At 45.3% G+C, this 26,737-nt stretch overlaps 1 pseudogene; it reads right to left on the reverse strand.

Moving 5' to 3' along the window:
* Positions 1-2,654: 2,654 nt before the first annotated feature.
* Positions 2,655-26,228, reverse strand: LOC115315764 (annotated as a pseudogene).
* Between the last annotated feature and the right edge of the window lie 509 nt (positions 26,229-26,737).

The raw sequence follows: 26,737 nt of genomic DNA on the forward strand, positions 1-26,737 counted from the left end.
ATGCGAAGTGTCAAGCAAACATCCGAGACACCAATCACACATCTTCAATTCTTAGTCGTTGCATGCTAAAGTAACACAGGGCAAGCTGAGCGTCGAGCATCCTATTTCGATCCGCAGCCAATAATATAGCGACCTTAGTCAATAAGAACGGCGAAGAAGGAATCACAAATGTAAAAAGCGCGATCATAAAGCCACGCGCTGGGCCTCTCAGGGTGTCTGTAACTATAATTAAACGAAACGCGCTTGAAACAGCGCTCTTTCAGCGTCCGGCACGCGCATGTTTACAATCACCCAAGCGACTGCGGTAATGTCGAAAGCGCCAACTATGTGCGTACGGGGGGAAAGTGTTATCCAGATTGCTCGGACTCTGCATAGTAACGTCTGCGCTAAATGAGCTTTCTCGCGCACTGCATCCTCGGCGTTAGCCGCGTCAGGCCGTCGAATCCTCGCCGTAGGCAGCCGATTTCTAGTTTGGTTCTGGTCAGCTCAACGTCTACCAACGTTACGAGCTCATTCACTCTTCGCCACGTGAGCCCGCCCTGCCTCCATGCCGAAAGCAATTGGGGTAATCGGGCGAAATGGCGGCTTGCAACTTCTCATCAGCAGCCCTTAGATGGTCGGAGTAACCGTCGGAATCGTATAGCCCTCCCTAATCACATTGCGAGAGAGATCACGAGTTTCTATCTACATATCACTGCGTTCCGATCAAGCGTCAAGTCGGGATGCTTTATTCCGGACGCTAGACGGTCTGATGAGGTCGCGGAGGTTAGTAGTAGTGACTCAGCCGCTATGTCATTAGGAGGTCTAGCAATATGTGGTGTTTACTGGAAATGTGCCTGCGTGTAGCAATACTGGCAAACGACTGGGAGAGCTTTCAGAATACCCACCCTGTAGAAATTAAGAAGTATGTTGTACGATTTCTTTTTCACATGTCAAATACACTTTCATCTAACAACTAATAGTGAAATAAGGCACAGCTACATGATAATTTAGAGGATGGTCACTACTCTATGCGTTTTGTCGACGAGGTCAGTAACCATTTGAAACAAAATGTTCAGGCGGTTGCAAAGGATGAACCTGGATGCCTGTCATGGTTTCGGCAGAGTTCATCAATTTGAGTATTATTTACGTGTTTTCTATGAAAATTATAAACAAAAAAAGTAGAACTGTATTTTCATAAGCGCCGCTAGACGCTTAGATTTAGGCTAACTTCCTTTATGTTTCGTGAATGAAGGGATAGAATGACGTCAGTGCTTGACGGTCAGGGGACACTTTCTATGCTCGTTCCCGTCCACTGTTATGTGGAGGAACGAACATTAAACAAGAGTAAATCAGGAAAAAAAAACATTTGTAAAAATACTTGGTGCGTACTTGAGGTAACATGCATTTTGGGAAAGCGCCTACAAAAAGCAGGCGCTCTCGCGACCGAAAGCCCTGAAAGACTTTAGGCTTGCGGTAGTACTGCACTGACCAAGTGTATTACCTCCAGCTAAGACACCAAACGCCCATTGGGGCTCACTAACTTCCGGCTGTATCAAAACAATTACGTATAAATAATATTTCGCATCTTGAGGGTTATATACCATGAAGTTATAAACCTGAACCATAAAAATAACATATAAAGCAATGAAGAACGCAGATATTGTCTTAGGATTATGCGTACTTGAGCCAATCTTAACACAGATTGAAGCGAATGCACTTCTTTTTTTTTCCTTCGTCCCAAGCAGCACAAATCCCTGGTTCAAGCTTGAGCCTGCTTGGGCAGCCGGGGAAAGTTTCCCCGGCCCAAGCACCATTTTGCTCCAAGGGGCAAGCTAGCCCCAGCCTGGCTAGCCACCCTGGCAGTTCAGTGGGGGTTCCTTGTCTAGCCAAGCTTGGCTCTATGGCGTCTCTACAGCCAGGCCCAGGCTGACAGTTCAGTGGTCAGCCAAGCTTGGCAAAACGGTATGAACGCAGCCTGGGCCATGCTAGCAGTTCAGTGGTCAGTCAAGCTTGGCAAAACAGTGTAAATACGGACTGGGCCATAGTGGCAGTTCAGCGGTCAGCCAAGCTTGGCCAAACGGTGTAAATACAACCTGGGCCAGGATGGCATTTCAGCAGTCAGCCAAGCTTGGCAATACGGTGAAAATGTAGCTCGGGCCAGGGTGGCAGTTCGATCGTCAGACAATCTCAGCTGTACAGTAAAGCTCGGTCGATTTTCCTGCACCGGTGCAGAAAAGTGCAGTGTGGTGTGCTTTAAGTGGTATCTCAATAGACACACCAGAAGTACTGCCCTACACTTTTCTGCACCAGTGCAAAAGGTGCAGGTAAATCGAACGAGCTTAGTATAAACACAGTCCATTGGCAAGGATCCATTTCACTTAGCTGTGAGCAAACCTTACAAGCATCTGGGAGGCCCGATTTGTACCCTTTGATAAGCTTGCATTACATGAGTCTTTGCATCAAGAAATATGATAGTGGACAAAACCTAGTTCAATTCGATTTTTCAATGTCTTCATGAGTTGCTAAATCGCAACAGAACAAAACATTTTGATGTCTGCCATTTTAATTTTGCGACAAGTTTGTGGAGGGAATGCACGAGAAAGAAGGCTCAGAACAATGTTTTTTTTATTTTATTTCTTTATTTTCAATTTTCGCTTTTGCAATGCTTGCCGTCACGTCTGTGAGCTGTTGCACAGGGTGTCAGCGTGATTGTCGGGGTGGATGTCAAAGTCCCTCTCTGGCAGGCTGCTGGGCAGGACAGTGACGAATTGGGCTGAGAGGATGGCCGTGTCCCGAATCTTCTTGGCCATCCTCTCAGCCCTGCCTCCCTCGCGATCCGGGGCCCCAGCCAAGTAGTCACCAATGGCCCGCTCTACTCCCGTCACGTTGCGTTCCACTCGGCTGCGGATCATAGCTGGAAAAAAAGAAAACAAAAAAACAGCAGAAGCGAATGTTATGCACGCCACAAAGCAAGTCACAAAATGCAATAGGGGCCTATAGAAACAGGGGAAACTGTCGTGCAGTAATTTATTCCAAGTCTAGTTTAGGGCTACCGAAAAAAAAATTACCATATTTATTCTAAACAGGTTAACCATTTGCTGGAAACTGTTCTTTAACAGTAAGAGTTGATCTGTAATCATAACCAAACAAGGTCGACCTATAGACCAATGCGCTGTTTTAAAGAAGCCTGCATTTGGCCACATTAAATGTGGGCACTGTGTATGCACGGAAACGAGCTTCCTGTGAGGTGAAGCGTCTGTGCACGCACCATTTTGACAACAGCGTCACTGCGGCGGCGTGACATCAAAGCCATGTGTTGGTCTAGAAAGGCCTGTTCACACATACATCACAGCACCAACTCAGTGAAAACCACCGAATTTGCACATGACCAGTGGTGTCACAAGAGGCAAGGGTGGGGGAGGAGCGGGGGAGTGCACGAGACGAGCGGCTTGCATGCTTTCGCATTCACAACTCACAAGTGCGAAAGGTGTGGGGGGGGGGGGGGGCACCGCCTTAGAAGCAGCGCTCGGGGGGTGTCATGGCGGGCCATACAACCCTATAGTGACATCACTGCACATGACCCCACTTTTTCCTGCTCACACACACAATTCAGAGCCAACTTTAAGCATTGACAGCAGTGCTGAATGTTATTTCACCACCAATATTAATCTGCTAACTAACCTAAGAATAAGCAAAATGTATGCCCCGTTTGAGAGAACCCAGACGCTGCTCTCACCAGCCACTGCAAAGCGATGAAGCTTCATGCACGCGCACCATGAGCAGTGCATGATTATGAACTGTGAGCTCCGTATGAAATTACATTAGTGCGACCAGGGGACTTAAGCCGCTGTGAACGACGGAAGAGAGCATGCGTGCTGGACAGAGAGATGAAGAGGCAAAATGAAAAAAGAGGTGTAACAGTTGAAAAGGCAAACATAAGAAAAAGAATTAAAACATATAACCCCATGAGAGTTCAACAGGACTGCCGTTCCCGACTGTAACAGCCGAAATAATTTTTAACTGGGAATGTATGAATGAGGTTCTACTGTATATACAGAAAATACTTAAAATCAAAAGAACAAAATGCGGAGGACAAGCACAGGACAACCACATTCTTTCGTAATTGTCCTGTGTTTGTCCTCTGCATTTTACTTTTTTCAATTTTAGGTATTAATTTTCAACTCAGTCGCTTTTACCAGTATAGAAACAAATGTTGAGAAATATTTTGCTACGGTACAAACTAACACACATTTATGGTGCAATTTGTTTAGAGTCCCTGAAAGATTAAGTTTTTCATAATCCAGATTCCATAACAATACCACTAGCATGGTGCATTACTTAAAACATCAGCTGATTGTGCATTACATAAAACATCAGGAAATGACTAACCATGATGATAAAGAAAGTGCTTGCTCTACTAAACACTTATTCAGGAATTATATGAAAATACTCTGGCCACTTTACGCGCACGTTTACAAACCACAAATATTGCTTAAAACTGATCCAGCAATTCTTCAGATTCTTGGCAGCTGACGAATTAAAAGAAAGAAGTTGCCATCATTTTCAAATAGCAGTGAAGGTGTGGAATGAAAACACCTTACACCTTACCAGCATCTGCGGCCGCAGGGTGTGAAAACACCCCTGCGGCCGCAGATGCTGAAGTGCATCTGCACCTGCTTCCGCAGGAGCCGCTCCAGGGTGCGCCGCACAGCCTCCGCGATTGTGGTGCCACCCAGGCCGGAGAGCTGCTCCTTCTACACGAATAAAAGGAAAAAATATTGCACTTTAAGAATCAAAGTTAATTTAATATGAGTGAGATGAAAACTGACTATGGTATGGCATCCACATCACCTAAGTGAAAGGGTAATGTGAAATAGCATTAATCCTGTTGACAGTATTCACTACACTATTATATAAAAGAGAATACTAAAGATCTAACGAAAATAAACCCTGGAGGAGGGGAGCAAGAGCAAAAAAGGACAAACACCAATCTCCAAACCTACCTTGCTGCATTTGGAGATTTGTGTTTGTCTCTTGTCGCCATACCTCTTCTCCAGAGTTACTATTGTTATTGTCCAGCCCGCTTGAACCTTTGCAATAATTGCATTATCATCATACTGAAGATCTATCCAGACTTTTACTGAAAGTAATATATCAGGTAATTGGCCCCTGCTGAGCTTCCCTCCTGCAACTGACTACAGTTAATATATTCAGTTTAGCAAACTTAAGTGAACTATTTTTTTGGGTCCCTTGAAGTTCGCTCAAGTGAGAGTTTACTGTATGTGGCAGCCCAAAAAAAATGCAATTTACAGAGAAGTTTGCCCATCAATTAAGTTTTAATCCCTTGACCTTCTGTTTAGATTAACCATGCTTACTAATTCCAATATAACCGCTAATGGCAGATTCACATGACGGACCAAATCGTGATTCTCATCCGCAGGCTGTGTACCATGCGACCGTCATGTCACAGATTCCGGCAATGCACGCATCGTCCGCAGACACGTGGAGCAAAATGACGCCTTTTCGCTTGCGGATTTTCGATGGGAAATTCACTAGAAAAGTGTTTAGTCTAGCAATGACACAATGTTTTCTTCGTTTTCGGATGGTTAAAAAAAAGATGGTGCATCGTTGTGTTTCGTGCATTTGTTGGTTCATATTGTCACGAGATTTTAGCTTTCACGTGTAAAAGAAGCTGCAGAAACTTTGACCGGCTAACATGGATTCTCCGGATTCATATCAGAAGCTTATGTCAAAGCTCGGCTAGCACGCTGCAATATGTTTTGCATGTCCCATCAGCCTTTGATCCAGCACGTCCCCTCTTGTGACTGCGGTCTACAGAAGTGTTGTGCACGAGTACAGAGTGTGTGAAAGCATCTCCAAATGCCCCTCCACGAGCCCCGGACTTTGTTGCTTCTACGCCGAAGCCTTCTCGAGTAGGATCATGCCTATGACACTATCATGCCTAAGCTAAGACTGCGGCGGGAACTACGTGCCCGCTGAACCAATCAACTGGCTGCCTCTCATACCCTGACTCCGCATTTTGTGCATGGGTATGGACGGGAGCATAATCGCTGGCGAAAGAAAGGTGTATGATTGGTCCACCGAGGATGTAGTTTTCACAGCCGCCTATCACATAGTTCTGTCTTGCTCTGTAGCTGCAATCGTAAAAGATTGGTCCAGAAGCGCTTACCGAAACGCCGTCTAACAGAGCGAATCCAGCACATCGATCAAACGCACGTGTCCGCTCAGAGTGTGAACTTATAGTTCAAACGCATCTTTTTTAACGTCTGCTAGCAGCTCGCGACTCGCAGCAACTAATACCGGCCGCGCCAGAAGCGTGCTCGCGTCATGCTGGCAAAGAGCCGCAACGAGAACGAGCTCACTGTGGCCAACTACGCGACTACGCTTTGGCTTTCTCCGCCAAGGCTTTACAAACGCGTTCAGGCCTAAGCTAATTTTGCCGGCACGCCGTATTTCTGCAGAACGGCGCTGCTCCTATGCCACAGGTGATGTCACGAGAAATTTCACACCATCTACCAGATGTGAATTTGAAAACGTTTAATTAGGTTTAAATTAGTTCTCCTTTGTTTTACAGCGCGATATTGGTATTTTCGAGGGGGTGCCTGTCCCTAGCCCATATTTACGCAAAAAGTACGGCGCTAACATTTCGTTGCTGTACCCCTTTAATGTTCACATCAACTTGGGTCCTAGCGACTATAAAAATGGTTCTTTCAATTCTCAAAATTTGCATAGTGACCCCACAGGCAACCAGAGTGCAACTATAATGCAACCAACCAAAGGTCAAATCGATGTTCTTGTTGCCTTCTTCCCTTTATTTTATACTTTTCAGCGAGCACTGATTGCCCTTAATCATTCTATATGCCCCTGTTCTCGACTCAAAAGTATGTAGAGGTGTGAAAACAATAAGGCCATATCTTCAATCGTAATGCTGCCTTGATAAGTGAGTGGCTGTCTGTGAATTAATAGAGGTAATAGTTAAGCTAACATTTTGGTAAAATTTAGATATGAAGCAGTTGAACATATGCCGTCGCTCCATTTCTCAAACCACTTGAGCCACAAGGCACTAACATATGGTGAAAAAACGTTGATGAGGCGCCTCTCTGCCGCCTCAAAATCTTCCATTGTCGCCAGCGGTAAAATAAAACCGCTGGCGGCACTGGGGCATCAGGCAGGCAGTTCGCACGCTCATACTAAGCGATGCGCACTGCCAGCTGGCCCTGGTTTGCCAGGACCTGCGCCGTGTCCTGGCGGAGAAGGTGCACCTCGTGCCGCACACCCAGGAGCACCTTCAGAAGTTCCGTCTGGAAGGCTAAAATAGAGGCAAAGGAAATTATTGTGGTGAGAGATATACGAAGGAAACATGCTGAAAACAACACTTCACCTAAGACTAAAAATAAAAAAACAATGATAAAAAAATGTATAGCTCAAAAAAATATTTCCAAGCCTTATGCAATTGATGGCAGCAAATGTAGGCCGTCCTGCCCAGTGGCTCTTCATCGCACATATTGTTTACGTCCGAGCAATAAATTATACTAACTTTGTTCCACCTTTCGAGAGGCCAGAAACCGACAAATCATAGACCTGATTGTAGCTTCAAATTTAGCTACTGCAGAAATTCCAGCCGCAAATCTGTACCCGTTATCACCTGAAGAACCACAGTTAAAAAAGTGGAAGCCGTTTACAAATCCCTGTAACGCCGAATTGGAGCGCAGCTCTTGAGGAGGAGGAGTGAAGGGTACTGAGGGGAGGGTAGACCCCTCCCCCTTCTCCTCCTCCTCCCCTCATTCTTTAATATGCTCCGGGGGGGTGTCACGTGACTTCGGGGAGGGGGTCACGTGACCTCGGGGAGGCGTGACCTGGGGGTGACCTCAAGGCCACGTGACCCCAAAGGTGACCCCCACGTGACCTTGGGGTCATGTGACCTGGAGGGGTCACGTGACCTCGGGGGGTCACGTGACCTCAGAGGGGTCACGTGACCTGGGGGTCACGTGGGGTCACGTGACCTTGAGATGACCTTGGAAGGGGTCACGTGACCTTGGGGGTCACGTGACCTCGGGGGTCACGTGACCTTGGGGAGGCGACCACGTGACCTCGGGGGTCACGTGACCTCAGAGGGGTCACGTGACTTGGGGGTCACGTGACCTTCAAAGGGTCACGTGGGGTCATCTTGGGGTCACGTGACCTTGAGATGACCTTGAAAGGGGTCACGTGACCTCGAGGGGTCACGTGACCTTCAGGGGGTCACGTGGGGTCACGTGACCTTGAGATGACCTTGGGAGGGGTCACGTGACCTTGGGGGTCACGTGACCTTGGGATGACCTTGGTTACGCCGACGGCGACGGCGACGCCGCTCAAGCCGGGAACGGGCCCCTAAGAGCTGCGCTCTAAAAAAGTCCGGCTCCTAGCGGATCATTATTAATTTCCGCCTTTATGTAGAGAATTAAGATACATGCAGGCACATTTTACATCAAATATAAATTATCTTATAAAGCCGTACACCTTTCAAATGCCAAAAGCATTGCTGCCTCCTCCGACAACTAAATCTTATGAAAACTACTACTTGCAGCATATGAGTAATGTGCAAAACTTCCTTTTTTTCTTGAGGTGAAAACGAGTATAGCTATATTTGAAAATTATATCTCCAAATTTAGCTACTCTCCCCCCCCCCGCAACCACTCCCCTTGGTCAGTGACCACGGAAAGCAGGGTTTGGGGGGGGGGGGGGAGGAGGTTTGGGGGCAGCACTGTTGAAGGCCTAGGGTGGCAAAATGCTAAGTTCACCTCTGGTGACAAGACCTTCGGAAGGGGCACAGCGGCACTCAAGGTGCGCAGCTTCGTGATATGTTTGTCGCAGTGGACTGGTGATTATGGTTTATATCATCTACTAATGTCTTGTGTAAGGTGAAATAGAGCATAGAAAACAGCCTCATCACTCCACAAAATTTCAACATCATATGGAAGCCTCTTAAAAGAAGCTAAACATTAGACACTTTTCTTAATCAGGTACTAGCTTTTTTTAGTTATTTGAATATTTGTTATCAGCTGTCACTGATAATAAAATAAAACAGCTAGCTTGAACATGCAAATCAACCCAAGCTATGGGCACCAGGTTGCCCCGTCTAGCCCAGAGTGGCGGAGGGGTTAAGGCCGCAGGTCTTTCTCCGCCGCCGTTAGTGTCGGCTAAATGGTGCCACCTGCTGCCCAATGTGTTTGCTTACTTGCACAGTCACCGGCATTTTTCGCTGATGTAAGCGATTGCTGGCATCATGTGTACAAAGTCATCTGTACAGAGTGGGCTCGGCGGCACCGGCATGAACGGATTGACAAGTCCACTTTTGTTCTTCACTCAGGTGCTGCTGCTCTGTTCGGGGACAGCACGATCCGAGGAGGGACTTCTTTTCACCGTGCCACAGGACCTTGATTTGACTGGCGAAAATGCTTCGATTGACCAGCGACCGTTTTTTTCTGTTGAGTGGCCACGAGTCGCAAACCCGTGTATGACAAGACAAGCGCCAGGAACATCGGCATTATCAGTGGGGGCGGTTTCTTCGTGGCTGGAACTCGGGCGTACCGGCAGTGGGCTCGGCGGCACCGGCATGAACGGATTGACAAGTCCACTTTTGTTCTTCACTCAGGTGCTGCTGCTCTGTTCGGGGACAGCACGATCCGAGGAGGGACTTCTTTTCACCGTGCCACAGGACCTTGATTTGACTGGCGAAAATGCTTCGATTGACCAGCGACCGTTTTTTTCTGTTGAGTGGCCACGAGTCGCAGACCCGTGTATGACAAGACAAGCGCCAGGAACATCGGCATTATCAGTGGGGGCGGTTTCTTCGTGGCTGGAACTCGGGCGTACCGGCAGTGGGCTCGGCGGCACCGGCATGAACGGATTGACAAGTCCACTTTTGTTCTTCACTCAGGTGCTGCTGCTCTGTTCGGGGACAGCACGATCCGAGGAGGGACTTCTTTTCACCGTGCCACAGGACCTTGATTTGACTGGCGAAAATGCTTCGATTGACCAGCGACCGTTTTTTTCTGTTGAGTGGCCACGAGTCGCAAACCCGTGTATGACAAGACAAGCGCCAGGAACATCGGCATTATCAGTGGGGGCGGTTTCTTCGTGGCTGGAACTCGGGCGTACCGGCAGTGGGCTCGGCGGCACCGGCATGAACGGATTGACAAGTCCACTTTTGTTCTTCACTCAGGTGCTGCTGCTCTGTTCGAGGACAGCACGATCCGAGGAGGGACTTCTTTTCACCGTGCCACAGGACCTTGATTTGACTGGCGAAAATGCTTCGATTGACCAGCGACCGTTTTTTTCTGTTGAGTGGCCACGAGTCGCAAACCCGTGTATGACAAGACAAGCGCCAGGAACATCGGCATTATCAGAGGGGGCAGTTTCTTCGTGGCTGGAACTCGGGCGTACCGGCAGTGGGCTCGGCGGCACCGGCATGAACGGATTGACAAGTCCACTTTTGTTCTTCACTCAGGTTGGTGATAATCGATTTTACAGCAGTATTCGTGATGATTGTCGCTGTTTGCTAGTGCTACCGAGCCCACATGCCTTGTGTTTAATTGTTTCTGAGTGTTGTGATACCATCGCACTGTTACTTTTGTGTTGCGGTGACATAGAAACAAACCCTGGCCCCGACACCGCAGCCAAGCTGCAGGCCATCCTTGACGGTCAAAATGAAATCAGGAAGGATATAGTGGAAATGAAGGAGAAATTGGCTAACGTAGAAAAAGCTGTATCGGGGATGGCTGAGATCACAAAGAGGCTTGATGAGTCCGAAAAGGAAGTATCTGTAATGCGTGCTACTATGGACAGCATGTTAAGGAAGATTGACGACCTCGAAAATCGTAGTCGGCGTAATAATCTGGTAATTTGGGGGCTAGAAGAGGCTCCAAACGAAAACGAGCTAAAACTGAGGGGCGAAGTGATCGAACGGATATTTCGAGATAAACTGGGTGTTTCAGTAACGAGTGTCCAACGCATACATAGAATGGGAAAGTCTACAGAGGACAGGCCTAGGCCTGTCATTCTGAACCTTGGAAATTTTAACGAAAAGAAGGAAATATTACGCAATGCTAAAAAGTTGAAAGGTACAAACGTTTTCATTAACGAAGACTATTCCAGCACTGTCAGACTGAAAAGGCAGAAACTTTGGCACAGCGCCTCTGAAGACAGGAAGAACGGAAAAAAAGTCGCATTGGTTTTTGATAAGTTGAAGGTTGACAGTGTTATCTATGCCTGGGACGAAGTTACGAGTCAGCGTTTCAGAGTGAATGATAGGGCGTCTGGCCGTGTGACAGAGGCTCATGCTGCTGTACAGGAATGAAAGGAGCGCATTGATAAGTTTTGGTTATTAAATGTTAATGCCCGCAGTATTGTCAACAAGAGTAGTGATTTCGAACACATTCTGATTGAGCATCAACCCGATGTCGTGGTGATGACCGAAACGTGGCTGCATCCCGCTATCCTTGACTCCGAAATTTGTCCGCCTGGATATAACGTGATAAGAAATGACCGCACCAGTCGAGGGGGAGGCGTGGCCATTTTCATTGATAAAAGAATAAAGTACTCGGTGCTACAGAGTCCACCTGACATAGAAACAGCGTGGTGTAAGGTGTATCTAGGATTCCAAGAATTGGTTATTGGTGCTGTTTACCGTTCTCCAGGAGTAGGTGTGGATGCTGTTAATAAATTAGATGACTTCCTGCTCCACTTGCGCGTACAGCACAAAAATGTTGTAATTGCGGGAGATTTCAATATAGCGGGTGTACTGTGGGATGAAATGTTGCCTGGAACGCGGGAGCGTGAAACCGCCACTGGGATCCTAGATTTATGTTTTTCCCATGGGCTAAAACAGGTTGTCGAGAGTATACACGCATTCAAGGCAATAGTAAGTCAGTTCTCGATCTCGTATTTTTAAGCGAAGGGGTTGCATCTCGACCGTACGAAGTTGAACTTTTCCCGGGTTTTTCAGATCACCTGATAGTTAGCGTGATCATGACCTTGACGCCGTTTAGAAAAACGCTCAGACCCGTTTCGTCCTACAGAGACTTCGGCATGGCTGATGACACGGCTATTTTAGACGAACTAGATTACCACTATGGACCGTTTGAGGAACTTAGTCGTGAGGAGTCAGTAAGTGTTAATGACCTTTGGTTGAAATTTAAAACACTCGTTCATAAATGTATAGACATGTACGTACCATTCAAAAGAAAACGTAAACGAGTGCATAATCCTTGGGCGACGAGAGAAGTCATTCACTTAAAAAGAAAAATAGGGCGGCGCAGATTGCGGTGTCGTCGTACACCTAGTTCGGCGTTATCGGATGATATCTCGGCTTTAAGCATGGCGCTGAAATCTGTGCTAAAAGAATCTAAATGCAAGTTTTATAACGTGACAATGCAAAAGTTTATCCGTGAGTCACCGCAAAAGTTTTGGAGGCATTTGGCACCAGCTAGGAAGTCAGTTTCCGAGATCAAAACGGAGCAAGGAATTATAAATGACAAGCGAGAGATTGCAGTTCAATTCAACGAGTTCTTTGCAAGCGTCTTCACAAAAGACGATAAGCAGTCTGTAGATTTTAGATCACCAGCTCAAGTTCCACGGGCTGATGATGACCTGCAACTGTCAGTTGAGGGTATTTTGGCTCTGTTGCTTGACTTAAAAACTTCCAAATCCATGGGGCCGGACGAAATTCCAAATTATTTTCTAAAGCGATATGCAGAGTGGACGGCAATGTATCTGCACTTAATTTTCAATAAGTCGATTATGACTAGCACTGTACCCTACGACTGGAAACTCAGTAAGATAATTCCAATACTGAAAAGTGGAGATGCTATGTCAGTATGCAATTATAGACCTATCGCGCTAACGTCTACATCGTGCAAAGTTCTTGAGCATATTGTTTCTAAACATATCCGGCAATTTCTTTTATCGAATAACGTTCTCAGCCAGTACCAGCACGGTTTCCGCAAGGGGCTGTCAACGGTCACTCAACTAGTAGAAACCATGCATTATTTTTGTGAGGTATCGGATCGTAAGGGACAAACAGACATCATATTTTTAGACTTTAAGTAGGCGTTCGACAAAGTTAATCATAGAAAGCTCTTAATTAAATTGATTTCCATCTTGGGAGATATTAAGATTGTTCGGTGGATTGAGGCCTTTCTAAATGATCGTCGACAGTTTGTAAGTATTGATGGGGTTAGCTCGGACGAATGTGATGTGAACTCGGGTGTTCCACAGGGTTCTGTCCTGGGTCCCCTGCTGTTTTTGGTTTTTGTTAATGACCTTATCCAAGATTCACCTGTAAAAGCCAGATTATTAGCCGACGATTGTATTATTTATACTGAAGTGACGTCCGTTAATGATCAAATTATGCTAAACGAATATTTGTCTCAGATCAATGAATGGTGTGTTAAGTGGCAAATGTCGATAAACTTAGACAAGACAGTATGTATGACGATCACTCATAAACGACAGCCGTTAGAGTATATGTATATGCTGCAAGGAAAAGCCTTAAGCCGAGTGTCAGAGTTTAGATACCTTGGTCTTACAATGGCCTCAAACCTAAGTTGGACTCCGCACGTTAGCAATATAATCGGAAAAGCTAACAAAAGATTAGGGTACATCAGGCGCACTCTTAAACTCGCTTCCCCAGAAACAAAACTCACAGCATACAAGATGCTAATAAGGCCTTTATTAGAATACGCATGTGAAGTCTGGAACCCGCATGTTAAATATCTTATATCAAATCTGGAGCAAGTTCAACGGCGTGCGTTACGTTTTGTTTTTTCTAGATATAGACGGCTGGACTCTGTGTCACCTCTTTATAAAAGGGCAAATCTACCCCTCCTTCAGGTGCGGAGGAAGCAGAAGCGGCTTAACTTTTTTTATAACATAATGAATAACTTGGTTCTAGTAAATAAGCAACAGTATATTAAGGAGAGCATGTCGCGTATAACCCGCAGCAAGCATGCTCGGTATGTGGAAGAGCGGAAGTTTTCTAAGGACTGTTTTAGGTATTCATTCTTCTTACAAACAGCGCGAGACTGGAACAAGCTACCCGCACATGTTGTTACCGCTGAAACTCGAGAAGAGTTTAGTTCCCTTATTTCAGAGATTTCTGACAGCAGTACCTAGAGTTGTCATTTCATCATTGTGTTAAATTCGTGTTATTAATCTGTGCATTTTGAGCGTGTGTATTTTTTTGTGTTGTAAAAAATCCACTCCTATCTTGGTCCTGTGTAGGACCGATAGTATTTCAAATAAATAAATAAATAAAATAAATAAATAAAGTCTGGTTCGGGGTCCCTCAATACACTGATACCGACCGACGTTGGGGTTCCTTAAGATACTGATATCGATGTTGACTGCTACAAATGCCACTGATAAAGAGGTCGCAACCGTTGGACATATGGAAAACTATTTTATCTCAAAGCTGATGAAATGACATGTCGCAACTAGGATGCTTTCATGTACACTTTGCTCAGGTTGGCAATACTTGCACTTTCATAACGATTTTGTTTATTTTTTGCTTAGGAGCATGAGAGGTCTTCAATTTGTGATTTTGGTGTATGATAATTTGTATACAGAGTATTGCCATAACTGCAGACTTATGGCAAGGCCACGTCGAGGCATGTCCAACACTCCTGTTTCGGTGTAAGCACCGAGCGCCTGACTTGGGCCTCAACATGTTTATTTAACAAGACCCCTGCCGCTGCCACCTGTCGGTGCCACGGTGCAACTGCCAGCATGACAAGCATCAATGTTCAAAACGCAGAACTGGTCTCATGCAAAGCTAGAAGTATGAACAGATAGGTTTCAAAGGTGCCCCTGCTGCACGAGGATTCATACAGCCAAGGCACATTTTCTAAAGCAAGAAGGCTTGCTATTCACGTTAAGGTTTCAAAGGTGCTTCTGCTGCACAAGGATTCATGCAGCCAAGGCCTACGTTGTAAAGCAAGGCGACTTGCAATTCATGTTGAAGTGAGATTATGTAGATATCAGCAATGACCGGTTGATGCAAAGATGTTAAACATGTTGTTCTTAACAGGTAATCAAACATCTCATTCTTGAAATGTAAAACAGAGCATTACGAGTGATAGGCAGGTTTTGTTTTGGTGGTCGAACTATATCCAGAGTACGGGCATTTAATGCCATACTAAGGGCATTGGAAAAATGAAATGTACAGATGTGATTGTGCCAGTCTTCTAAACTTGGTCAGGTCAATATTAAGCAGTGATCGTAATGAAACATCTGGTATGCTTACGGGACATGGTAGCCTCAACCACCTCAGCTGTCTCCAAATTCCGCCTTCTGGGGGCTTGCCGCTCTGCCAGGGCTGTGGTAAAATATTTTTAGTCTCAGATTAAGGTCTATCAACTCATCACACAAGTCATTCACACTTTTCAGCAACTACGTATCAGCCATTTTGGCACAGCCAGTGTCCCTCTCTGCCCAACATCTCAAGGGCAGTCAATGTCAAGAAATCTGACAGATACGCTTCAAATGCCCATCATTTTGGGAGGCAAAGTATGTTTGTCAGCTCCACTTCCACAATGAGCATAAGGTGTCCACAGCTTAAGCCTGATGACTTCTTTTATAAACGGTTTTCGAGGCAAGCAAAAAATTTTATGAATGACCGGAGGCAGCAAACTGGAGGCGACAGCAAATTTTCTGCAGTCTGCCAAAACAATGTGCATGTGAAACGTGTCATCACAAATGCCGGTATAGACTGCCTTTTTTAAAAGGATGCTGAAATGAAAATTAAAATATACTTCTCACGTTAAGAAAGAAATTAAATGTAATCACTGAAGTCAGCTAATGACAATCACACATTACTATTTTTAACAGATGGTTATATTTTTCATTCCAAACAGCCAATTCCAGCGAGCACTCCGAACAGCTAATTCCATCGAGAGCAGCCGTCGGAGAGCACTATGCTTCTTGAGAGATCCAGCACTTAGAGCGCGCTCGTGATGTAAAGTTTGACTTCGCGGGCAAGGCTACAAGGAGGCTGGTGTGGTTGTGAACTGTGCCACTTGGTAGTGTCAACATGTTACAATCTGGCGGTTCAAGAGGCCCGCTTCCCGCAGAAGTTGAATAGGCACGGGAGAGAAGGGAAGTTCGGTTCCGCCAAGGGAGAGAAGGGAAGTTCAGTTCCGCCAAGTTTAACAGCCTATGCACGCTCAGAGCTTAGCACAATACCTCTAGGAAGTGGCACTGCTTTTATGTGAAGTTTTACTTAACATTCGGAAGCATCCACCCGGTGTAATAAGGTAATAACTTTTTTTTCTTTTTTTTTCGTTTTAAAAAATGCTTTGGTGTCAATTGAAACAAAAAATTGGCATCTTTGTGGTGTGGCCAAAATGTGCTTTGTATTTAAAATATAAAATAGACTCTAGGCATTTTGCTGCAGTACCCCTTTAAAGGGATGCTGAACCGAAATTTTGATTCCACAAAACACGCCGTAAAGGTGTGCCCAATGGGATGCCACATACACCAAAACACCACTCGTACAGCGATATCTCGAACGGATGACCAAATTTTTCAAGAAAAGGAGGCGCATTTCACAGAGATGATGTCGTCGTGTTTCTCCGAGAAGGAGAGGGAACGGCCTCGAGTCTTCTCTGCCTCATAGCCTTGAGGGAGCGAAGCGGAGCGAGGAGGAAACTTGGTATAGTGATGTCACGCGCCTCGTCGGCCTAGTTCAATCTCGACCTCTTTTTCCAAAAATACGGCCATCCACTCGAGATATCGCCTTACGAGTAGTGGTGTAGGGATTGTAGCGTCCCGCCTACATTTCCTGCATTGCTTTTTCTGAAATCCAAATTTCGATTCACCATCCCTTTAAACGAACAACACTGGCTGTATCAGGCGGTGGACAAGGGGAAACATCTCAGCTGTCTCATTTATGCTCAGCAAATCATTAATTCCAACAGTTACAATTGTTACAAGAACCTTACATGCAGAATGAAAGAGGTATAGCCGCCCAAGAGTGAAGCCACTGATCTCTGACAGTTTGCTGGATCGCGCATCTTCGCTTGGTTGCTGTAGCACAAATGTGGCCACCGCACAGTCAGCTTGCCACACAAAATCTACCTTTTAGAGCTCAGCTAGGGTGGGCGGCAGCGTGCTGAAGACACGTTTTCTGCTTACTTATTGTCATTCGTCGTAGAAGTTGTTTAAAACCTGGCGTAAATGGTGACCTTTGTTGGCCTTCGAGAACATCAGCAAATTTGTACAAAAGCCCAGCACCACAGGAGAAAAGCACAACTCCTTGAAAGCAAGTCTAGCCGGTCAAGCGGCATGATCAAAATTTCCTTGGTATGCCAAACTGCTGCATCTCTGTGCCTTCGCACACGTGGATAGTGATTAAGAATCGACGCCGTGTTGATGTGTTTTGCATGTGCAACGTGCGTGAAAATCTACGTGCCTCTGGAACAGCGTTTCACTTTACTGTGATGACTGTAGTGTCGAGGGGGTAAAAGCTGAGCTAGTTGGTTCTGAAACATCTTGGGTAAAACCAGCTGAACAAAGGAAGGAAGGTGACCGGAGAAAAACATTGGCGAACGGACCGCTGGACTACCAACTGTTTTTTATTAAATCTTCCTCTTCTTCTATTAATTCATCACCAATCATCCTTTTTCTTCCTCTTTCCCATAGCTCTTATTTTTGCTCTTATTTTTTCTTATTTTTTCTCCTGATTTTTATCAATTACCCACGAAGGGTGCCTTGTAGAAAGAGTTTGTCTTTAGCTTGCAAGGTAATTGAAGGGATGCTCACGCACTTGTCTTCTTCTTCGTCGATAGCAAGGGCCTCTAAAACCTCCCTTGCAACCCGGTTTCTATGGTGTCCCAATATGTGAACTTGGTCGAGCTCTGCTGTACACAGGCATGTCCGACAGTGGGCAGCTAAATGTCCTGGTCCCGCAAGGTTCCTAAGGTTCGCTGCATGTTCACGTGCTCGGTCGTTAATACATCGACCGGTCTGTCCAATGTAGCAACGGCCACATGTTAGCGGTATGTTATATATAACTTCCTTTTCACAAGTAGCGTATTGTGTTCGGTGCCTGGTGTTACACTTTTCCTTGGTGTTGATTGGTGCCTGATTAATTTTGCGGCACATTGAATAGGCTTTGTTAGGTGCCGACCAGATGACTTGCACGTTTTGCCGGTTCGTTATCTTTTTTTAACTTAGGGGTGACCCCGTGAATATATGGTATCACTACAAAGGGTGGTCAGGTTTTTTTTGTTTGTTGACTCGTAGCATTATTCGTCTTGATGGTGCGACATATTTTTTCGCAGATGGAGGCCATCATGTGTTTCGGGTATCCCGCGTTATGAAGTCGAGATATTTGGGAATCAAAACTTTGTTGTACTTGATGTGGACATGATTTTTTTAGACTTGCTGTAAGAGCTGAGATGGCCACAGCTTGTTTTACGTTCTTAGAATGTTCCGATTCATAAGGAAGAAATGCCTTCCCCGATCGTGCTTGATATTTCCAACATACATGTCCTGTTTTGAATGTCAAAGCTAAATCCAGAAACCGAATGGAATCGTCCACAGGAGTCTCGTAGGTGAAGGTTAGGCCCAAACAGCTTTGTTGGAATAGTGTCATGGTGGCGTTGAGGCATCCGTCTTCTTTTTCGTTAATTTTTGTGGTGGATAGAATAAGAAAATCGTCCATATATCTAAAGATACCCGCTATGCGTGTATCTTTTAGTACCTTCTGGATGGCTCGTCCACACATGGCAAGAAAAATATCACATAAAAGAGGAGCCACTTATGAGCCGATGCACACTCCACTCGTTTGCACATACTGATGTTCTTGATGAGCTACTACAGTCGCTGACAGGTAACATTGTAGGATTTCTAAGAAACGCCCTACGCTCATCCATGCATTATTTTGGAAATTAAAAAGGCCTCTTTCTTCGATGGTGGTTTGAATGATTTGTAGGAGGCTTGTGTGGGGAATAGAATAGTACATGTCTTGTACATCTATAGAGAACCTGGAGGCTATGAGGTGTCCCTTTTCTTGAAGGAAGGAAATTACGTGTTCTGAATTTTGTATTCGGAAAGGGTCATCGATTTGGACATTGGATAGTTGTTGGGTCAGAAATTTGGACACGCAGGCCTGCCAGGTTGTTCGTTCCGAGACAATGGCCCGAAAGGGAACTCCCTCCTTGTGCGTCTTGGCTGAAAAAAAACACTGATAATAAGTCTTTTTTTTTGCCGCTTTGATCTTGGTCATGAGACCCGCCTGTTGAGTGTCGCCGAGCAGTTTGAGGATGGTTTGTTTTGCTACTTTGGTACGGTGATCATCGACTTGAACGAAGTTCTTGTCTATGGCCTGGTGGGCTTTTTTCTTGTATATGTCGGATGGTAGAACGACGAACCCACCTTGCTTGTCTGAAACGCATAAGTTAAGTTTTTTGCTGCTGAGCTCTTGTATAACGGAACCAAAGTTTCCCTTGGCCTGGGCCTGGTGGTTTAGGCTAGCAAGAACCCGAAGACCATCTTCAATGATCTGTGGGCCTCTGTCTTCTGGGGCTTTGGCGGCTATTTGGCGTATAAGGACTACCTTATCAACTGCCTCAAGCTTCGGCGCTGAGGCAAATTTTGGTCTTTTTTCCAGCACGTGTCTTGCTCTGGGTGATATTGGTAGGTCTCCAATAACATGGAGTGGAGTATTTTTCAGGTCAACCCTACCTTGTCGATGCGCAAACAGGCGATGACGCCATATTGCTTGGCACCTAACAAAGCCTATTCAATGTGCCGCAAAATTAATCAGGCACCAATCAACACCAAGGAAAAGTGTAACACCAGGCACCGAACACAATAGGCTCCTTGTGAAAATGAAGTTATATATAACATACCGCTATCATGTGGCCGCTGCTACATCGGACAGACCGGTCGATGTATTAACGACCGAGCACGTGAACATGCAGCGAACCTTAGGAACCTTGCGGGACCAGGACATTTAGCTGCCCATTGTCGGACATGCCTGTGTACAGCAGAGCTCGGCCATGTTCACATAATGGGACACCATGGAAACCGGGTTGCAAGGGAGGTTTTAGAGGCCCTTGCTATCGACGAAGAAGAAGACACGTGCGTGAGCATCCCTTCAATTACCTTGCAAGCTAAAGAAAAACTCTTTCTACAAGGCACCCTTCGTAGGTAATTGATAAAAATCAGGAGAAAAAATAAGAAAAAATAAGAGCAAATATAAGAGCAATGGAAAAGAGGAAGAAAAAGGATGATTGGAGGATAATTAATAGAAGAAGAGGAAGATTTAATAAAAAACAGTTGGTTGTCCAGCGGTCGGTTCGCCAATCTTTTTCTCCTGTCACCTTCCTTCCTTTGTTCAGCTGGTTTTACCCAAGATGTAGTGTCGAGGCCGGTTATAACGAAATAGCGGCTACATCAAAACGATCTCGATTTCCCATTCCCTTTGACACTGCGTTAACCGAAGTCAGTTATAACGAAATAGTGGATATAGCGAATTGATTTTCGATTCCCGCTGACTTCGTTATAACCGGTCTCGACGGCATTTGTAAATTGCGGCGTTCGTGGTCCAGGTAAGTCGTATGCAGTGGCGACGGACGAGGAGGGGGGGGGGGCGGCGGTGGTTGAAGGGAGGCTTTCTTGTGGGCACTTACCGAGGTGGTGGAACTCATGAGTAATTGCATGAGGTTACGATAGAGCAGTTTGCAATACGTATATATGCAATTATTTTATTAAACAAAATAAAGTGTGCTATTTGACGCATTCAGCAGTTCCAATGAACGCAACACTTCATGCTTGTTATATAATGAAGCAGATAAAAAATGATCCGGTTTAGCCTCTTTACTGACCCATGAAAATTACAGTATGAATGTTACTGGATCTTATGCTTAGGCCCGCGCTGTGCTCTATAAACCACCTTGCCTGGTGGTGCAGTCTGATCTTTGTCTTTGAGTAGCACCAAGCTGTTAGCTTGACCGGTATCCAAGGATGCGAAGGCACAGAGATGCAGCCCTTCGGCGTGCCAAGGAAACTTTGATCACGTTGCGACACCGACAAGACTTGCACTTGACGAGTTGTGCCCTTTTCCTGCGGTGCTGTGCTTTCGTAAAACTTTCCACGTGTTCTCAAAGGTAATTGTCACCGGTTACACCAGGTTTTAAAAACATTCTCCGGCAAATGATAACGAACGAGCAGAAACATATCTTCAGCACGCTACTGCCCAGCCTCGCTGCGCTCCAAAAGGTTGATTACCTGTGGCATGATGGCCAACCGGTGGCCGCATTCGAATAGCGGGGAAGCGCAGTCCAGCAATTATCATAGAGATCAGTGAGCGAAGCAGATTAATGCTAGCCACAGTTTGTTGAACATCTAATAAATAGCTGATAACCTTGTATGTGATATCTCTAGAAATCCAAACAAGCGGATTAAATATACAACTTTCCTATGTCAGTCTAGATTATCTGTGAATCATTGGAAAGAGCCGACTGTGAAACTTACGAGATGTGGGAGCCCGACTTTCCTTGGACCACTTCTTACTGGATGAAGGGTCTGGGGCCCTGCGCTTGGGAGGGGCTGAAGAAAAGTATCACAATTTACTTTCCACATGGGCAATTATGGCTTAGACTGAGTTCGCCTTTTCTTTCTAAACTCTTAGACAACTTTTATCTACTCGTTTAGAATGCAATGCAATCCAAAAGGCATGAACCCCCCTCCCCTTTTTTTCTTGCTAAAGCAACTTCCATACTGTCAAAATGGAACATCAGAAAGGTTTAGGCTGTGATTGTAAAACAAACTCTCTTTAATTTCATAAATTATTGTTTCCTTATATTCACATAAAAGAGGAATTTTGTATCCACGAGCATCTTTCAAATAACAAAACCTTAAAATCCCAATTTAAATTAGCTGTTTTCTAAAGTCAAATGAAGGAATCACTGTTTACAGTTCTAGATAGGTTTGAACCTTCATGGTTGACGTGTAGATTTTCATGTGTAAAACATGTGGAAATAAAGCAAGAACACTTTACTTACCCCGTGCACCTCCCAGGCGAGTAGCTGCAAAATCAATGTCAAGTGTAAGTATACATTGTCAGTGTCTCTCACAAGGTGAAAAAAGATGAAATATATTTTTCTTTACTGTAGGCTAACTCACGTGGAATGGGCACTGAGAGACGCACAGGAGCGTCGGCCGTGTTGTCTTTCCCAGTGGCTAGAACACACATGTTATCAGAATAAAATTAGGTTAAACAAAGAACCATTTCTTCTGCTGAAAATGTTAAATTGCTATGATCAACATACCTCCATCATCGGCCTCCTCAACATCCGTGCTTTCCAAGCACGAGTGTTCGAGCCCCTCGGTGGCCTTCCTTTTGGCCTTCTTGTATGTTTCTTTAAGAGAAAGCAAATTGATACAGAACCACTAATTATTTAGCTCGTGCAAAACCTGGTTTACAATACTGAAATGCGAACCCATAACAGAGCAAAAATCACTAAAACCAATTTACAATTTTCTAGATATGGTTGATTTCACAGCTTACAATACCAAAAGGATATATTATTGTAGTGTTCTGCCGGGAAACCGGCATTTGGGGGCAATGCCTGATAGCAGCAATCTTTCAAGATCAGCATTGGTAAAGGCTTCAAATACTTTTTTTTTTCTTTAGGTACAGCACAGTGTGGTGTCTGCTGCTAGCATGAGAGGCGCCCTGTTACTTTCATCATTCTGAAATCTAATGGAAAAGCCCCATATGCAGTCATGGTCAGAAGAAATGCAAAACACCTGCAGCGGCACAGTCAGTTGTCGCGATTCCACAAACATCTATACAGAGCAAAATTAACTACGGCTCTAAAAGCAGCAATGCCACCGAGAGAATAAACACCCATGACTGAAGCACTTAGTAGTGTATTTGGGTCTATGCGTTGAGAAACTGGCTGAGAGAATAAGACAAGACAAGATAGAAATAAAGCTAGCTGTTTTTATCTCCACTGCACTCATCAAACGTGTTCGAATTTGAAAGCACAATGCCGGACGTTGGCATTCCCATTCTGATGTGTTCGACGAGTGCAGTTGAGACAAAGATAGCTAGCTTTTGGCCTACCCACCAATCATTCCAACCAGAGTTCAGCGTTTTGACATCCCCATCCAACCTCGTCTTCTCCTCTCACTCAGTTTTTCGCCGCATAAGGTGACATTTTCATTTGTAGGGCGAGTGCAACTTTCAAATGGCATGCACTAGAAGCAGCCGAAGCAACTTTAGCTGCTGCTTGCGAGCTTCAAATCTGTCCATTGTATGTAAGACCCCATTCACGCACCTGCATTTTACTACGAACGATTGAGACACGACCAGTTTTTTAGCCTCTTGTGACTGCCTACGACCGGCCGCCATTGCTGGACTGCCGGTCATTGGCCTTCGCAAGAGGCTTAAAAAATCAGTCTTGTCTCAGTTGGTCCTAGTCAAATGCATATGTGTGTTAACGGGTTTTCATAAGACCTATAAGCGGGAACATGCAAACGTGTGTCACTCAATACAGACATGGCAACTTAGCAAGTGCTACGCTCCCTTTCGTGCGTGTGCAGTGCAAGACTAAGGCTTTTTGAAGAACAGAGATACTCCAGGCTCACGCTCGTTTCCTACACTGGCTGCTGACAGTGCTATGGCAACTGTGAGGGAAAACGTGCACGTAAAAGCGCCGCTCTTTCGCCACATGATACATATTTTTGACTATGAAAATTCAATTGCAATTATACCTTCAGAGAGCTCGCATTTCATTACCAGTCAAGTTTCTGATGCTGCTGTCAGGTTCGATGGGCTAGCTCAACACCACCTAAAATAATCAAAGCACCTGCACTAGCATTTCAAAGTCATCACAGTGAGATCGAGCACTGAAACAGATCAAGTGCTGCATCTGTCATGTCATCGTGATAATGCGCCGAGCTACTCTTTCCTTTCTGTTATCACAAGTCATATGATCTGTTTCATCTGTGTGTATTTATGGTTGCACCAATAAATGGGGGATTCTTAATCACTCCCGAATGGCTCTCTGGTTGTCTGACCTGTCTGAGACGTCATCTTTTATTGTGTCTGCGGGTTTGTCGGGCTGTGAAGGCTCTGGTGCTGGACGAGGATTGCAGTCTACGTCCGGCAGTAAGACCAGGGACGTAGTCTTCCGCAGGAATCATCGTGAGCCGATCCTACTGCCGGATGTGGCTGGTGCTCGCACACGAGCCACGCTGGTGCGCAAGCACCAGCCACGTCCGGACGTCCGGAATAAAAGCCACGTCAGGCCATTCGGCCACTTCCAGCCACGTCGGGAATAAAAAGCACAAGTGGGTGTTCCTTTCCGGCTTTAACTCAAAGCAGTCATATGATCAAAACAAGCTTGCCGTCGTCCGTCAACAAACCATTGGAATGCTACGTTTTTGGCGTCGATGTGTGTCCTCGTGCTCTTTTCTACGTTGCAATTTTTGCTTCTATGTCCTCCTGGAAAAGTCAGACTACTTTAGCAGCCTAAGCAAAATTAACTAGGCTTGTGTCACTGCATGTTGCGATTCATTCCGCGTAGACGCCGCAGAATGGACGCTAAAGCCTGATTAGCAGGAAGAGATTCTGCTTGCTATTTTCAGTCATTACGTCGCTCCAGCTGCAAAAGTATGAACTGTAGCGGAGATGGTCGCATTGATACGAAAAATTGCAAGCAGAATCAGTCCAAGTGAATGAGACATAAGTCGGTGATGGCAACTAGTAACAATTATCAACATCTTGTATCTACTGTTTACTCTGAGCCTGCTTACCTTGACCAACCTTCAAAATTAAAGGTCTTTTGAAGGCCTGCGCTTACTCCATATTGCAATTACCAGGTCAATGTTTTCGCTACGGGCCGCTGTCGTTCGAACGAGCAGACAAGAACGAGCAGGAACGCTTGGAAGAGCAGACTACGGTTTGAACGATCAGGCAGCCGTCCGAACTTGAAGACACACTAAACATTGTCGCGGGTGGTCCAAACAACTTGGCCGTTTTTTCACATTCATGTTGGAACAAAACAAATGAATTTGATGGCCATAGGTATCCGCGAATTCAACTCAAAGTGCTTTCTGTACAAGCAATCGTGGTCTAACGCCATCTGGTTTTCCTTTTGACTAGCCCTGTCCATGTTTTTTGATGAACCAAGCAGGCAGAAAACTCGTGAATACTGATCTTTAAACCTTTCGCAACTGTTTTGGTGCAGCCTCAGTTGCTGCATTTTGACGAGAAGGCAAGTTTTTGCCTGGTTTCTTCTAAAACAACACAGGCATGCACGCCCCGCATGGTGACTTCCACCCACAGCCCCAGACCGGAAGTGTGCCTGACGCGCCACCACCGCACCATGACATAACAGAGCTGAATTTGTGTATATATAGAGACAAAGATTTCGGGATCGAATTGGGTAAATACTACATAAACATTTGTCTTCCTTATGTGGCCAGCTTACATTATGGACAATCTTAGGAAGGAACGGAGGTGTCCATATTAACGAGGCATCCCTGTATATGAAAACTACACTCTCAGTCCAAATCTAAACATTGTTTACCTTTAGATATACTACATGATCATATCAATGACTAATGCCCCTAGGTATGTGCAAAGATTTCACAACTTGAAGCCACGAGGAAATCATACAAACACCACTTACTGCAATAGCAGTATACCCCCGCACGGTGGAGGGGCCACTCCTCTTCATTCCCAGGTGGGGCCTGAGATTGGGCTAGTTTTATGACTGATGCCGGCGGCACGTTTCCTGGCCAGGAACACATTGTCTTGTCATCATTGAGGCAGGCCGTCGGAACAGCGGCCACGCTGCCATCCCCGAGAAACTCAACCGCACAAAAAGGGCGGTTTTCCTTTTTGTAATGAATATAACATTTTCGTTACTGCAAGGCAAAGCCACAGCTGGTTAGCAATGGGTAGTAATTCAAGATTAGGGCCGTGCTGCTGAAAAAGCTAGGATGGGCCTAAGAGGACAAGGAATAAGTTGATGAGGGCTCACTCGCGCGGGACTGAAGATGGACGGTGTCTGCGGCCCAGCAGACCCGCTAATAATGAAAGACGTCCGACTCCGTCGGAGGTTTGAGCACGACTGATCTATGATCACGGGCAAGCGCTCGCAATGCACGAGCTCAAGTGCGAGCCCGTGTAAGTGGCACACCGACTTCGTGGTGTGCCGCACCATTTATTTTTAAATACTAAACAATGTACCTTGTGTTTAACAAAGCGACTAAGAATGAGAAAAAGTTCCTGAGGGCCGGAAATCAGAGCATTTTATTGGGAAAAAAAATGAGAGAAAAATCAGATTTCTTTTCTTACCTATGCCTGTTAAATGAAATGTCCTAAATGTTTTTGTTTTTTTCCTAAATTCACAAAAAAGGTGTGCATACTGACCCAAAAAAAAGAGAAGAGTTTCATATTTTTGTTGTAACTTATGATTAAAACAAGTTTGCTGTTTGATATAAAAAAATGCATTAACTTTCTGATCTCTATGACAATTGTTAGATCACGCTTCTCCACTCCGCGAATGCGGCCACCAGACGGCCATCATGTACCAACGGGATGTTGACCAGTTAAAGCGTTTTAAAAGGATACTTCAACGAAATTTGAAATATTCCCGTCGTGTTCACAAATAGGCTGAATATGATCCACAATATCCGTAAATGACAATAAAACGTCTGTATTTTGAGCCTG

Source organism: Ixodes scapularis, unplaced genomic scaffold (assembly GCF_016920785.2).
Source record: "Ixodes scapularis isolate PalLabHiFi unplaced genomic scaffold, ASM1692078v2 PGA_scaffold6__148_contigs__length_123643588, whole genome shotgun sequence".
Lineage (NCBI taxonomy): Eukaryota > Metazoa > Arthropoda > Arachnida > Ixodida > Ixodidae > Ixodes > Ixodes scapularis.